We start from the raw sequence: 14,174 nt of genomic DNA on the forward strand, positions 1-14,174 counted from the left end.
TAGGGTCAGCTCCACTCTGTCTACTTCTTTTCTCTTTCTGTCTCTTACCGTTCTTTTATCCCCTCCAGACTTGTTTTTTTTCCTATTTGTCCTCATGGCATAGACCCTAAATTGTTGTTAAAGCTCCAGACACCTAGTCCTACTAATTCCTTCTCCCCATTCTAAATCCCCTGGGAAGTTCTCTGATTGCCCCCACATAGTTGAGATACTCCCTCCTGATCCACTCTGGTCCAGCCAACTGTGTATGTGTTTAGAGGGCTCATGGACTCCAGTCCAATGAGATCATAATATATGAGGGTAGTATCCAGCATCAGGTACCCCAGTTTGGGAACCAATGACTTAGGCTCTGTTGTTTTTATGAAAATAAAGACTGTGGTAGGGATTATAATGCTCCCCCATCCAACGCCAGTGTACTAATATCCAGAATATGTGGAAATATTGTGTAGAGAACAGAGGGGAATTAAGATTATAGATGGAATTAAGGTTGCTAATCAACTAACCTTAAAATAAGATTGTTTGGGATTATCAGGATCGGCCCAATATAGTCACAAGGGTACTTAAATGTGGAAGAGATAGACATAATTGTCACTGTGTCAGAGTAATGTCATTGCTGGTTTTGAAGATGGAAGGGGGCCATAAACCGAGGAGCTAGAATGTGGAAAAGTCAATAAAATGGATTCTACCTGGAACCTCCATAAAGGAATTCAACTTTGCTGACAGCTTGATTTTAGCCCAGTGTGACCCTTTCCAGACTGACTTCTAGAGCTGTAATAAATTTGTGTTGTGTTAAGCCACTATATTTGTGTTTTTTTAAATAGCAGCCACAGAAAACTATTAAGTAGAATGGTTAATACTTGAATAAGAAAGGTAAAAGATAATTCCAAGGCTGTATTCCTTAAGTATATTTGTTCCATGGTGAACTTTTTTTTTTTACTCTGTCCAGCATTTTTCTCTTGTTCTGAAAATAGCATTTCCCCCTACTCTTTTTTTTCATTTTTTTTCATTTTTCCCTCCAACTAAGTGGTTCTACTTCTTAGGTCACACATGCACTTTTTCTCCAAGAATGATTATGTTACTTGATCTTATCCAATCATGCTCTTTATCTGGTGTTCTAAAAACTGGAACTGAGGGACGAGAGGTTCATTCTGTCTGGTAACAATTTGATAGGTATGAGCCCACAATTTTTCAGAGACCATGGTTCTAAGCCTACAGAATATGCCTTTCAGATGTTCTGAAAGTATGACCGTAAGAGAGGCTGGATTGAGAGCCTAATCTGGAATTTGAAGCATTCCCGTTACTTGTTCCATTTATTCCTAAAGCCAATCATAAACTTACCCTTTCACAGCCTGGGTTACACAATAACTTCCTCTTTTTGCCTAAGCTACTTCATTGTACTTTTAGTCACTTCAGTCAAAATATGCTGACAAACTCAGACACAAAAATAAGAAAATAAACCCAGTAATCAAATGAAAGTTCATGAACATATATACACATCTATTAAGATGCAAAAATTACCTATATTAACTGAGTGGGGTTTCTTAAGGCACCTTTTGTATGCAAAACATTTTACTAGTGAAGTGAATAGGACTAAGTCCTATTTCCAGGCACTTACAAGATTTATTCATCCTATAGTCTGTATTTACATTTACCAGTATACATACACTCTTACAATATGTCCTCACTACAATCTCCCTATACTTATTTGACAGATGCAAAACAGAAATGAGTTCAAGAAAGTCTGGTTTGTAAAATACACAAATGGAAGAACCACAAAGGTTAATGGGAAGAATTGCAGGATATTCAGATCTCTAAGGGCAATTACCAGACTTTCCCCAAAAATGCTGCCATCACATTCAAAACAGTTGCTGGGCAGGACTAGGGATGTGGCCCTGTGGCAATTCCTTTATTCTTAATAAGCCAAATGTTTCTCAATTCCATCATAACTAAAGTAAAAAGAAGAAAGGAAAAGTAATTTGGAATAAATCACTTTAGGCTCACAGGCCAATTCATGTTGTATTCACTCAGGTGTGTTTAGCTTAATAGCTGATCCAAAGGCACGTGAGATACGACAGCTGACCAGATTTTAAACAGAAAAGCATAGAATTTAAAACTAAGCACGCATGCAGCATGGAATAATAATCAAGTTAGGCTTCTTAAAATGCTAAATGCCAGAAAACCTGAAACCATTAGGGCAAAGTCCACACAACACAGGCCAAACATTTTGTTTCTCAGAGGGGCTTTTAGAAGGCTCAAGTTCTAAGGTGGCTACCTAAAAAGCGGGGTCAAAGGTGTGTCTTCTTTGACAACCCGTGTTCTTCTTCCCAAGGTATATTTAAGACTGTTTTTAAGAGAAAAAAAAAAAAGCAGATTCTTGTCACCAAAGTGCAGAAAGAGCAGCAATAGAGTTTGTCCTTAGGAAAAGGGTTGAGCTAACAGCTGTCTCTAGATAGTCACCCACTACATTCTGGGCTCACACCCAGCAAAGACACGTTAACCAGGCGGTCTGTGGGTGAGAAATCCCCAAGCCCGTCACCTCTGGAGGGCTGAGGACTGCGCGCGAGGGGGAGAAATGCGCAGAGGGTAGGGGTAGGGAAATGATATGTGGGGAGATAGGCGTGCAAAAGAATAAAAGGCTAGCTAGTGTGGATCCAGGGTGGCTTCAGGGTGGCCCCGGGAACTGGCTAGCTGGGCGCCGCGCGAAGCGGGCTTTCTCGAGGATGAATGTGGGGGTGCACCGAGGGGACCAGACAACTTCTCTGCCAGTGTTATAAACAGACCTCAAGAGTGGAAAACTCCAGCCCCCCCCCCCCCCAAGAAAAAACAAACAACTCCAGCCGGGTGCCCGAAGCACTAGGTTTTCCGGACCAAGGCGGCGGAGGCTCCGCCCCTTCGCTTTCCCACCCCGCTGGCCACGCCCCTCCGCCCCTAACCCCGCCCGGACCCCGCCCACTTCAGCTTCCCACCACCCTTCCCATCCGCCTGCCGCTCCAGGCTCCTACTAGGTTCGGCGGCTGTGGGAGCGCGCAGGCGCAGCTGGCGACTCGCAGAGCCCGGAGTAGCGGAGCTGAGCGCGCGGTGAGTGAGGTAGTGGCGCGGAGCTTGTGGCTGGGCAACCTGGTTTGCGCCGAACGTCCCGGTTGGGTTCGGGGAGTGTGCGGGTGAGTGCCCGGGGAATCTTCGGTCCCTGGTAGAGAAACTGGCCGGACGTGAGGTAGGGGAGTTGGCCGCACTGCCTAAGTGTCCAGCCGGCCGCGTGCGGAGCGGAGTGCGTGGTGGCGGGAGTGGGTGAGGGTTTCTGTGAGGAGGAAATAGAAGGATTCCGGAGACTGGAAGTCCTTACTCAGGCTTGGCAGGACCGGGAGGCTCGCCAAGGGCGCTGGAGGGTGTCCCAGCTTCAAGTTCAGTATCCCCCGCTGGGTGCCCCTCAGCAGCGTCCCGGGCCCTTCCCTTCCCCCGCGCAGTCGCCTCAGAGTGCAGAGTTGCCAGGAACGTTCCTTGTCGTGGGTGAGAGGATTCGGGGGGAAGGTGGGCGCTCACCCCAGCTAGTGCCAAGGAGGGCGTGGCGTTCGTGTGACTTTCCTCTACCCCGCCCCCGGGAATGTGTCTGTCTTCTGGTACATTGTGCTCATGGACATTTTAACAAAGGCTGTGACTGTTTTCTAGGCAGTGGCGGGTGACAGCGGGGGCGGGTCGGTGAAGTGGGGAGCTTACGAGGTCGCGGTGTGGTCCTGGGGGCTGGGGGCGGGGGCAGGCATGGAGGGAGTGGAAGGAAGGGAACAACCTTCCTGCCTCAGCTTTTTCCTTCTTCCTGGTCCACTGATTTTGATCAGTGGTAGGAACAGCCTCAAGAGGGATATGATTGCAAATCCAGAGTGTGTGTATTCGCACTCTGGCTGCATCCATAGTTTTGTAATTGTGCTCTTGGTATGTTTCCTAAGTGTCCCTTCAGTAGAAAAGCGAAACGAATAAAATTGAAGAGTAAGTAATTAAACGAAAGGGTGAAGAGGTGGGGTGTCAAAACTTACAGCTAAATTAATGCCTTAAAATTTTTTTTTTGTTTATTTGACACGCACACAGACACACCGACAGAGAGTACGAGTACAAGTAGGGGGAGCGGCAGGCGGAGGGAGAGGGAGAAGCAGACTCCCCGCTGAGCAGGGAGCTGGATGTGGGGCTCGATCCTAGGACTCTAGGATCATGACCTGCGCAGAAGGCAGACACTTAACGGACTGAGCCACTCAGGTTCCCCAAATTAATGCCTTCTGATAGTGGTAGTATTAATAAAGCCAGATTTTGAAGGATGTGAAGGTGTGCAAATCGAGGTAAGTGAAAAGTTGATCAAGGTGCTGTTGATCGCTTCAGTCAAGAGGGGATTATTGCATGTGTGTGGAGGTGCTGCTAAGTTCTTGAGTAGACTCACTTTAGAACCCTTAACAATGATATTGGAAATAAAAAACACTAAGAATTGTAATATTAGGTAAGGTTCCAAGGCTTTCATTTGCAAAATTAGGATCTTTATGAAAAGTGGTATATGTGTTTTCAAGCATAAATGTCCATTTCTTTACTCATCTGTTTAACTGAATACAACAAACAACTTCTTCCTCCTCCACCCCTTTCCCTTGATTGTAAATCCTGTTTTATAAACAGTTAGCTTTCAGATCTGAAGTGTGTTTAAAGGCACAACCTTCCTCCCCCCCCCCCATGAAGTGAACAGGATTTCTTCTTGTGTTGTCATTTTACTCTTTCATTTCCTGTTATTTTAAATTAAATGCCATGAACATTAACAATTTTGGGGAGGAAGGTGCTAGTGATACCTTTTCTCTTTTCCAGAGCCTAATGAACCCCTACTCATCCTTTCAGACTCAGCTCAAATTTTTCTTAGAAAATTTTGACATTTCCCTCAGAATGAATTAATAACCCTCTTTTCTGTTAAACTGATTCCACTGGTCTTATTTCTCTCTTGGAACTAGAAACTCAGTCTTCTGTGTTATCCCAATACCTAAGGCTGCTGCGTATGTACTAAATGCCTAATAAATATACTTACAAGTAAATGTTAATAAATGCTGGCATTGTGTAAAGTTCATGGGATAATAGAAAAGATTCAGAATGCTGAAATTATATGTCATATTTGAACATTATTTGGAATGTAAGTAAGAAAAGTATGGAAATAAGTTCCCATGTATTAAGTCTGTAGTTTACCTTTCTAAAAGAGGTACAAAAGCTTTGCAGATATAGACAAAGCAGGCATGAGGAAAAGACCAAATTTTAAAACAGGTCAACTTCTGGGATCCCTGGGTGGCTCAGCGGTTTAGCGCCTGCCTTTGGCCCGGGGCGTGATCTTGGAGTCCCAGGATTGAGTCCCACATTGGGCTCCCTGCGTGGAGCCTGCATCTCCCTCTGCCTGTGTCTCTGCCCCTCTCTCTCTGTTTGTCTCTCATGAATAAATAAATAAAATCTTAAAAAAAAATAGATCAACTTCTTATACTGAAACTAGTGAAAAGCCAACATGACACAGAATATTAATCATTTGTAGAAGGACACTAACAGGGCACTGCTGGAATATAGGAATTGACAAGAGAATCATGCTGGCCACATGGTATCCTTAGAAGGCTAATATAACTAAAGAAACTGTAACCTATTAGACCAATTAGACAGACTAATCAGTTGTATTATACTCCTAAGTCTTAAGGTGGTTTGAGCAGTTGGCTGATGGGCCTCTTCATGTTATAGTGCCCTATTTCTGCAGCCTATTTTTTTAAGATTTTTATTTATTTATTCATGAGAGAGAAAAGAGAGAGAGACACAGGCAGAGGGAGAAGCAGGCTCCACGTGGGGAACCTGATGCAGGACTCAATCCCGGTACTCCAAGATCACGCCCTGGGCCGAAGGCAGGTGCTAAACCGCTGAGCTACCAAGGGATCCCCCTATTTTTGACATTTGTCTTAATTCTACCAGCATCATTGGGTTTAGTCACCTTTGGCTCATGAAAGCAATTATCTTCTCTTTGCTCCTTACCACTCAAGCTCATCATCCCCACACCTAGCTTTCATCTCCTCAGTAGATTTACCAACTGGAGAAAATAGCAAATGATCACTTGATTTATTAGTGAGTAGAATTGATACTTCTAGTCTAAAAATGAGTCAGGATTGGCTACTTGGTTGGTCCAAGTCTCTGTGCCAGCAAAGCAAACAATCTATTCTGGCTGTTAGTAACTTCTATTTTTCTCCTCTCATTTTAACCTCTCTCCACCTAAATGTAAAATCACTTTTTCTCCATGTCACTTAAAAAAAATAATAGCTTTAATCACTGTTCACCCCAAAACACTTCAAGTTAGTGCCTGGTTGTTATGAGAAAAGCTTGGGTCTCAGAGAGGGTGAGTAGAGTCTATAAAACTTCTTTTTGAAGAAGTTCTACATAACAGCCTCTGTGGTCTTTAGACTCACTAAAAAAGATATTTCAGACAAGTGTAGTTAAGACTACCTTTTTAAACTTTCCTCACCTAGACTTCCTCTCCATATTTCTGATTTTTGTCCTAATTCTTTGACAGGTCAACCCCAGCCACTTCCACTGAGTCACTTTTTTAGGGTTCTCTCCAAGACTCTCTTAACCACTCCATGTAGACCAATAATATGGTGGTCAAGGGCATGGGATTTGCAGGCATTTGTTAAATTTCTTTCTCTAGGCATCCAGTTCTTCATCAATAAAAATAATGGGTATAATATTTACCTCTTAAGTGAGATCAGATAGATTACAGCTTATAATATTTAGCACGTACTGGGGTGCCTGGGTGGCTCAGTTGAGCATCTGCCTTCAGCTTGGCTCATGGTCCTGGGGTCCTGGGATCGAGCCCCACGTCAGGCTCTGTGCTCGGCAGGGAGCCTGCTTCTCCCTCTCCTTCTGTTGCTCCCCTGTGCTCTCTCTCTCAAATAAATAAAATCTCAAAAAAAATATTTAGCATATGCTAATTGCCCCCAAAATGGTAGTTCTTGTTATTTATAATTGCCATTTCTTATGAGGAATGTAATTTCAGTAGCAGTTCATTTCAAAATGGGAATGTGTTGACATCTACTCTCTTCAAACTCTAGTCCTGTATTTGTAGATTCCTCCTATATATCTAAAACAGGTGGCTTAGCACAGTGGTTCTCACACATTAGCTTGCACAATAATCACAAGAATGTTCACTTAATTGGAAGGAGAATTAGGGAAATACGATAGAGGATGAGTCCAGGATGATGCCAAGGATTTTGGTCTGAGCAACTGGAAGGATGGAGTAGCTATTTAGTGAGATATGGAAGATTGCAGGAGGATCAAGAATTCAGTACTAAGCATGCTGAGTTCAAGAGGACTTTGTGTGTGTGTGGGGGGTTGTGTGTGGTTTTTTTTTTTAAGATTTTATTTATTTATTCATGAGAGACACAGAAAGAGGCAGAGACATAGGCAGAGGGAGAAGCAGGCTCCTCAGGGATCCGGATGTGGGACTCAGTCCTGATCCCAGGACTCCAGGATCACACCCTGAGCTGAAGGCAGATGTGCAACCACTGAGCCACCCAGGTGCTCCTCAAGATGACTTTTACATGTGAGTGAAGTTCAGGAGAGAGGTATGAGTGGACAGGAAGCTCTGGGAATGGATCAGATCATTACAAGGGAAGAGAAAAAGTCACTCCTTTGCAATAAAAAAATATTAATGAGGATTTTAGTTTCACAGCAAAATTGAGATGTACAGAGTTCCCATATGCTGTCTGTCTGCAGACCCAACCCCCCCCCCATCAACATCCTGCAACACAGTAGTACATTTGTTACAACTCATGAACTTACATTGGCACATTTTTATCACCTGAAGTCTGTAGTTTAAATTGAAGTTCGCTCTTGGTGTTGTACACTCTGTGGGTTTGGACAAACATTTAATGACCTGTATCTTAACAGAATAGTTTCATTTCCCCAAAATCCTGTGTCCTGGGGAACCTGGGTGGCTCAGTCTTTTAAACGTCTGCCTTTAGCTCAGGTCATGATCTTCAGGTCCTGGGATGGAGCCCTCCATCTGGCTCCCTGCTCAGCGGAGGAGAGTGCCTTTCTCCTTCTCCCTCTGCCCTTCCCTCTCCCTCCTTCCCTTGCTTGTGTGTACTCCTGTGTGCATGTGCTTTCTCTCAAATAAATAGAATCTTAAAAAAAAAAAAATTCCTCGATTTGATTTATCTACCTCTCTACCCCCTGGCCCCAACCACTAATCTTTTTATTGTCTGTATAGATTTGCCTTTTCCATAATGTCATATCATTGGAATCGTAGTATGTAGCCTTTTCAGATTGGCTTCTTTCACTTAGTAATATGCATCGAAAGTTCCTCCATGTCTTTGCATGGCTTGATAGCTCATTTCTTTTTAGCACTGATTCATTCACATTCCATTGTCTGGATGTAGCACTATTTATTTATACATTAACCTACTGAAAGACATCTTGGTTGCTTCCAAGTTTTGACATTGTGACTAAAGATGCTATAAACGTCTAAGTGCAGGCTTTTTTTTTTTTTATGTGCAGGTTTTTGTGTGGACACAAGTATTTAACTGCTTTGGGTAAATACTAAGGCACACAATTGCTAGATCCTATGCTAAGAGTATGTTTGATTTTGTAACAAACAGGCAGACTGTTTTTCAAAGTGGCTGTATCATTTTGCATTCTCACTCATAGGGATAATTCCTGTTGCTCCACATCTCCATCAGCATTCAGTTTTGTCAGTGTTTTGGATTTTGGCCATTCAAATAGGTGTGTAGTGATAGCTCATTTTAGTTTAGAATTCATGAACATCTTTTCATGTGTTTACTTGCTATCTGTATATCTTCTTTGATGAGATGTCTTTTCAGGTTCTTTGCCCATTTTTAAATCAGGTTCATTTTCTTATTTTAAGAGTTTTTTGTATATTTTGGATAATACTCTATGTCTGTTTTTCTCTCATTCCTTGGCTTGTCCTTTGATTCTTCTGACGTTGCCTCTCACAGAGTAGATTTTTTTTTTAAGATTTTTATTTTCTTTCTTTATTTATTTTTTATTCATGAGAGACACACACACACACAGAGACAGAGGCAGAAACACAGGCAGAGGGAGAAGCAGGCCTCCCGCAGGGAGCCCAATGTGGGACTTTATCCCCGGACTCCGAGATCACGCCCTGAGCCTCAAGGTGGATGCTCAACCACTGAGCCACCCAGGCATCCCAGAAGTTTTTAATTTTAATGAAATCTAGCTTATCAATTATTTCTTCCACAGATCATGCCTTTAGTGTTGTATCTTAAGAGTCATCGCCATACCTAAGGTCCATTAGATTTTCTCCTATGTTATATTCCAAGAGTTTTATAGTTTTGCACTTTACATGTAGTCTATGATCCATTTTGAGTTATGTGAAGGGTGTAAAGTCTGTGTTTAGATTCTTTTTTGTGTGTAATTTGTTCCAGTACATTTGGTGAAAGGACTGTCTTTGCTCCATTGTATTGCCTTTGCTCCTTTGTCAACAATCAGTTGACTGTATTTATGTGGGTCTATTTCTGGGCTCTTTATTTTGTTCCACTGATGTCTTAATAATCTTTACCAATATGACACTCTCTTGATTACCTTTATAATAAATCTATGAATGGGGTAGTGTCAGTCTTCTGACTTCTTCACTATTGAGTTGGTTGTTCTAGGGCTTTTCCTTTCTTTATAAATATTTGAGTCAGTCTTGTCAATATTCACAAAATAACTTGCTTGATTTTGATTGGGATTGTGTTGAATCTGTGGGTTAACTTGAGAAGAGCTAACATTTTGACAATATTGAATCCTTTCTATTCATGAACATGGAATATTTCCCCATTTTTAAAAGTTCTTAAAAAAAAAAGAAAAAGAAAAAAAAGTTCTTTGATATCTTTCATCATAATTTTGTAGTTTTCCTCAAATATTTTATACATATTCTGTTAGATTTATATCTAATTCATTTTGGGTGTGTTAATGTAATGGAAATATATTTTTAACTTGAAATTCCACTGATTTATTGCTGGTATATTCCAATATGTAGGAAATTAATTAATTTCATATATTAATATTATACAACATTGCTATAATTGCTCATTAGCCCCAGGAGGTTTTTTTTTTTTGTTGATTCTTTTGGATTTTCTATCCTTTTTTTTTTTTTTAATATTCATTTATTCATGAGAGACAGGCAGAGACACAGGTAGAGAGAAGCAGGCTCCATACAGGGAGCCTGATGCGAGACTCGATCCTGGGTCTTTAGGATCATGCCCTGGGCTAAAGGCAGACACTCAACCGCTGAGCCACCCAGGTATCCCTCTACGTTTTCTTTTTAGATTTTCTACGTTTTCTACATTCATGATAATGTCATCTGGGAACAAAGTTTGGTTTATTTCCCAATCTGTATAACTTTTATTTACTTTTCCTGTCTTATTGCATTAGCTAGGACTTCCAATATAATGTCGAAGAGGAGTGGTGAGGGGATGTTGTTGTCTTGTGGGCAAATTTTGAGTTTCTCACTGTTAAGTATGATGTTAGCTGTAGGTTTTTTTGTAGATGTTCTTAACAAGTTGACAACTTCTCTATTCCTAATTTGTTGACAGGCTTTTTTTTCCCCATGAGGAGTCTTGAATTTTTTCAATCCTTTTCTGGCATTTATTGATATAATCATGATTTTTCTTTTTTCATGAATTTTCTTTTTTAGCCTGTCGATGTGATGGATTGCATTAATTGGTCTTCAACTGTTTTTTTTTTTTTTTAAGAATTTATTTATTCATGAGAGACAGAGAGAGAGGCAGAGAGACAGGCAGAGGGAGAAGCAGGCTCCATGCAGGGAGCCCGACGCAGGACTTGATTCCAGGTCTCCAGGATCAGGCCCTGGACTGAAGGCGGTGCTAAACCGCTGAGCCACCTGACTGCCCTGGTCTTCAACTGTTGAAACAACCTGGCATATCTGAGATAAATCTCACTTGGTTATTATGTATAATTCTTTTTATACATTATTAGATTTCATTTACTAATATTTTGTTGAGGATTTTTGCATGTTATGTTCATGAGCGGTATTGGTCTGTAGTTTTCTTGTAATGTCTTTGTCTGGTTTGGTGTTACAGTAATTCTGGCCTCACTAGTTAGGAAGTATTCCCTGGGTTTCTGTCTTCTGGAAGAGATTGTAGAAAATTGGTATAATCTTTCCATAAGTGTTTGATAGAATTCACAGGTAAGCCCATCTGGGCCTATTGCTGTAATTATGATTAATAACTAGAAATTGATTCAACTTCTTTAATAGATACAGACTTATTCATATTGTCTATTTTTTTTCTTGTGTGAGCTTTTGCAGATTGTATCTTTCAAGGAATTGCTTCATTGAGGTTATCAAATTTGTAGGCATAGATTTGTTCATAATCCTTTATTAACTCTTTAATGTCCATATGATCTATAGTGATGCCTCTTCTTTCATTTTTGATACTGTAATTTGTTTCTTCTCTTAGCCTGGCTAGTGGTTTATCAATTTTATAGATCTTTCCAAAGAATCAGGTTTTGGTTTTATTTATTTTCTTTATTAATGTTTACAGTTTCATTGATATCTGCTCTAATTTTTGTTTGCTTTTAATTTGCTCTTCTAGTTTTTTTTTTTTAAGATTTTGTTCATTTGAGAGAGAGCACACACAAGCAGGGGGAGGGGCAGAGGGAGAAGCAGACTCCCAGCTGAGCAGGGAGCCCATCATGGAGTTTTGTTTTGTTTTTTTCTTTTGTTTTTCTTGAAGTTTGATTTGCCAGCATATAGTATAACACCCAGTGCTCATCCCATCAAGTACCCTCCTCAGTGCCCATCATGTTACCCCAACCATCTGCCCACCTCCCCTTCTGCAACACTTTCTTCGTTTCCCAGAGTTAGAAGTCTCTAGTGGTTTTGTCTCCCTCTCTAATTCTTCCTACTCAGTTCCCCTCCTTTCCCTTATACTCCCTTTCACTATTTCTTATATTCCCTGTATGAGTGAAACCATGTAATGATTGTCCTTCTCTGACTCACTTCACTCAGCATAATACCCTTCAGTTCCATCCACGTTGAAGCAAATGGTGAGTATTCATCCTTTCTGATGGCTGAATAATATTCCATTGTGTGTGTGTGTGTGTGTGTGTGTGTGTGTGTGTGTGTGTATCTTTATCCACTCATCTGTCGAAGGATATCGTGGCTCCTTCCACAGTGTGGCTATTGTGGACGTTGCTGCTATGAACATTGGGGTGCAGGTGTTCTGGTGTTTCGTTACATCTGTATCTTTGGGGTAAGTACCCAGTAGTGCAGTTGCTGAGTTGTAGGGTACCTCTATTTTCAACTTCTTGAGGAACCTCCACTGTTTTCCAGAGTGACTGTATCAGCTTGCAGTCCCACCAGCAGTGCAAGAGGGTTCCCCCTTGTCCACATTCTCTCCAACATTTGTTGTTTCCTGTCCTGTTAATTTTCACCATTCTCACTGGTGTGAGGTGATATCTCATTGTGGTTTTAATTTGTATTTCCCTGATGGCAAGTGATGCAAAGCATTTTCTCATGTGCTTGTTGGCCATGTGTATGTTGTCTTTGGTGAAATTTCTGTTCCTGTCTTCTTCATGGAATTTTGATCCCAGGACTCTGGGACCATGCCCTGAGCTGAAGGCAGATGCTCAACCACTGAGCCACCCAGGCCACTCTCTCGTTCCTTTTTTTTTTTAATTAAATTTTATTTATTCATGAGAGACACAGAGATAGGCAGAGACATAGGCGGAGGGAGGAGAAGCAGGATCCATGCAGGGAGCCCGATGTGGGACTTGATCCTAGGACTCCAGGATCACGCCCTGGGCCGAAGGCAGATGCTGAACTGCTGAGCCACCCAGGCATCCCCTCTCTTTCCTTTTTGAAAGCTAATTTTTCAGGGTACAAAATTCAGTGTTGGTGGGTTTTTTTTCTTTTTTGGCTCAACAGTGAATATTTCACTTCACTCCCTTCTTGTTTGCATAGTTCCTGAGGGAAAGTCAATTGTAATTTTTACATTCACTCATCTATAGGCAAAGTGTTTTTTCTCCTTCTGATTTTTTTTAAAGATTTTATTTATTCATGAGAGACAGAGAGAAAGAGAGGCAGAGACACAGGCAGAGGGAGAAGCAGGCTCCTCGCAGGGAGCCCCATGTGGGACTCGATCCTGGGTTTCCAGAGTCACACCCTGGGCTGAAGGTGGCACTAAACCGCTGAGCCATCCGGGCTGCCCTCCTTCTGATTTCTTTTAATATTTTTTATCTTTGATTTTCTGCAGTTTGACTTATGATTGCCTACTTGTAGTTGATTTTGTTTGTTTGTGTGTGTGTGTGTGTGTGTGTGTGTGTGTGTGTGTGTGTTTTTCAATTTATCCTGTTTGGTGTTCTCTGAGCTTCCCGAATCTATGATTTGGTATCTGACATTTATTGGGGAAATTCTGTCATTATTTCTTCAGATATTGCCTTTATTCCTTTCTCTGTTCTTCTTTTTGATATTTTCATTATGCTTTATGTTACCTTGTTGTACTTGTCCCACGGTTCTTGAATATTTTGAGGGTTTTTTTTCCAGCCTCTCTTTCATTTCAGTTTTGGAAATTTCTACTCCCCTGTTTTCAAGCTTAGAGACTGTTTCCTCAGTCATGTCCAGTCTACTAATGATCCATTAAAGATATTCTTTCATGAATGGATAAAGAAGATGTGGTTTATGTATACAATGGAATATTACTCAGCCATTAGAAACGACAAATACCCACCATTTGCTTCAACGTGGATGGAACTGGAGGGTATTATGCTGAGTGAAGTAAGTCAATCGGAGAAGGACAAACAGTGTATGTTCTCATTCATTTGGGGAATATGAATAATAGTGAAAGGGAATATAAGGGAAGGGAGAAGAAATGTGTGAGATATATCAGAAAGGGAGACAGAACATAAAGACTTCTAACTCTGGGAAATGAACTAGGGGTGGTGGAGGGGGAGGAGGGCGGGGGGTGGGGGTGAATGGGTGACGGGCACTGAGGGGGGCACTTGATGGGATGAGCACTGGGTGTCATTCTGTATGTTGGTAAATTGAACACCAATAAAAATTAATTTATAAAAAAAAACAAAGATATTCTTTCTTTCTGTTAGAGCATTTTTAATTGGTAGTATTTTAAAAAATTGTTTCTTAGAATTTCCATTGC

General features: G+C 41.3%; 1 protein-coding gene across 2 annotated transcripts in view; it reads left to right on the top strand.

Moving 5' to 3' along the window:
* The first annotated feature begins 2,985 nt into the window (after positions 1–2,985).
* PRRG1 (proline rich and Gla domain 1) overlaps positions 2,986–14,174 on the top strand; it is a 148,964-nt gene continuing 137,775 nt past the window's right edge. Inside the window, exon 1 of one of the 2 annotated variants that reach the window (XM_055338911.1) lies at positions 2,986–3,075. The gene's annotated coding sequence lies outside the window, so the exon portion shown is untranslated. Of the gene's footprint in view, positions 3,159–14,174 lie in introns of both variants that reach the window. The other variant, XM_055338912.1, reaches the window with a different exon arrangement.

The sequence above is a fragment of the Nyctereutes procyonoides genome, unplaced genomic scaffold (genome assembly GCF_905146905.1).
Source record: "Nyctereutes procyonoides isolate TBG_1078 unplaced genomic scaffold, NYPRO_anot_genome, whole genome shotgun sequence".
Classification (NCBI taxonomy): Eukaryota; Metazoa; Chordata; class Mammalia; order Carnivora; family Canidae; genus Nyctereutes; species Nyctereutes procyonoides.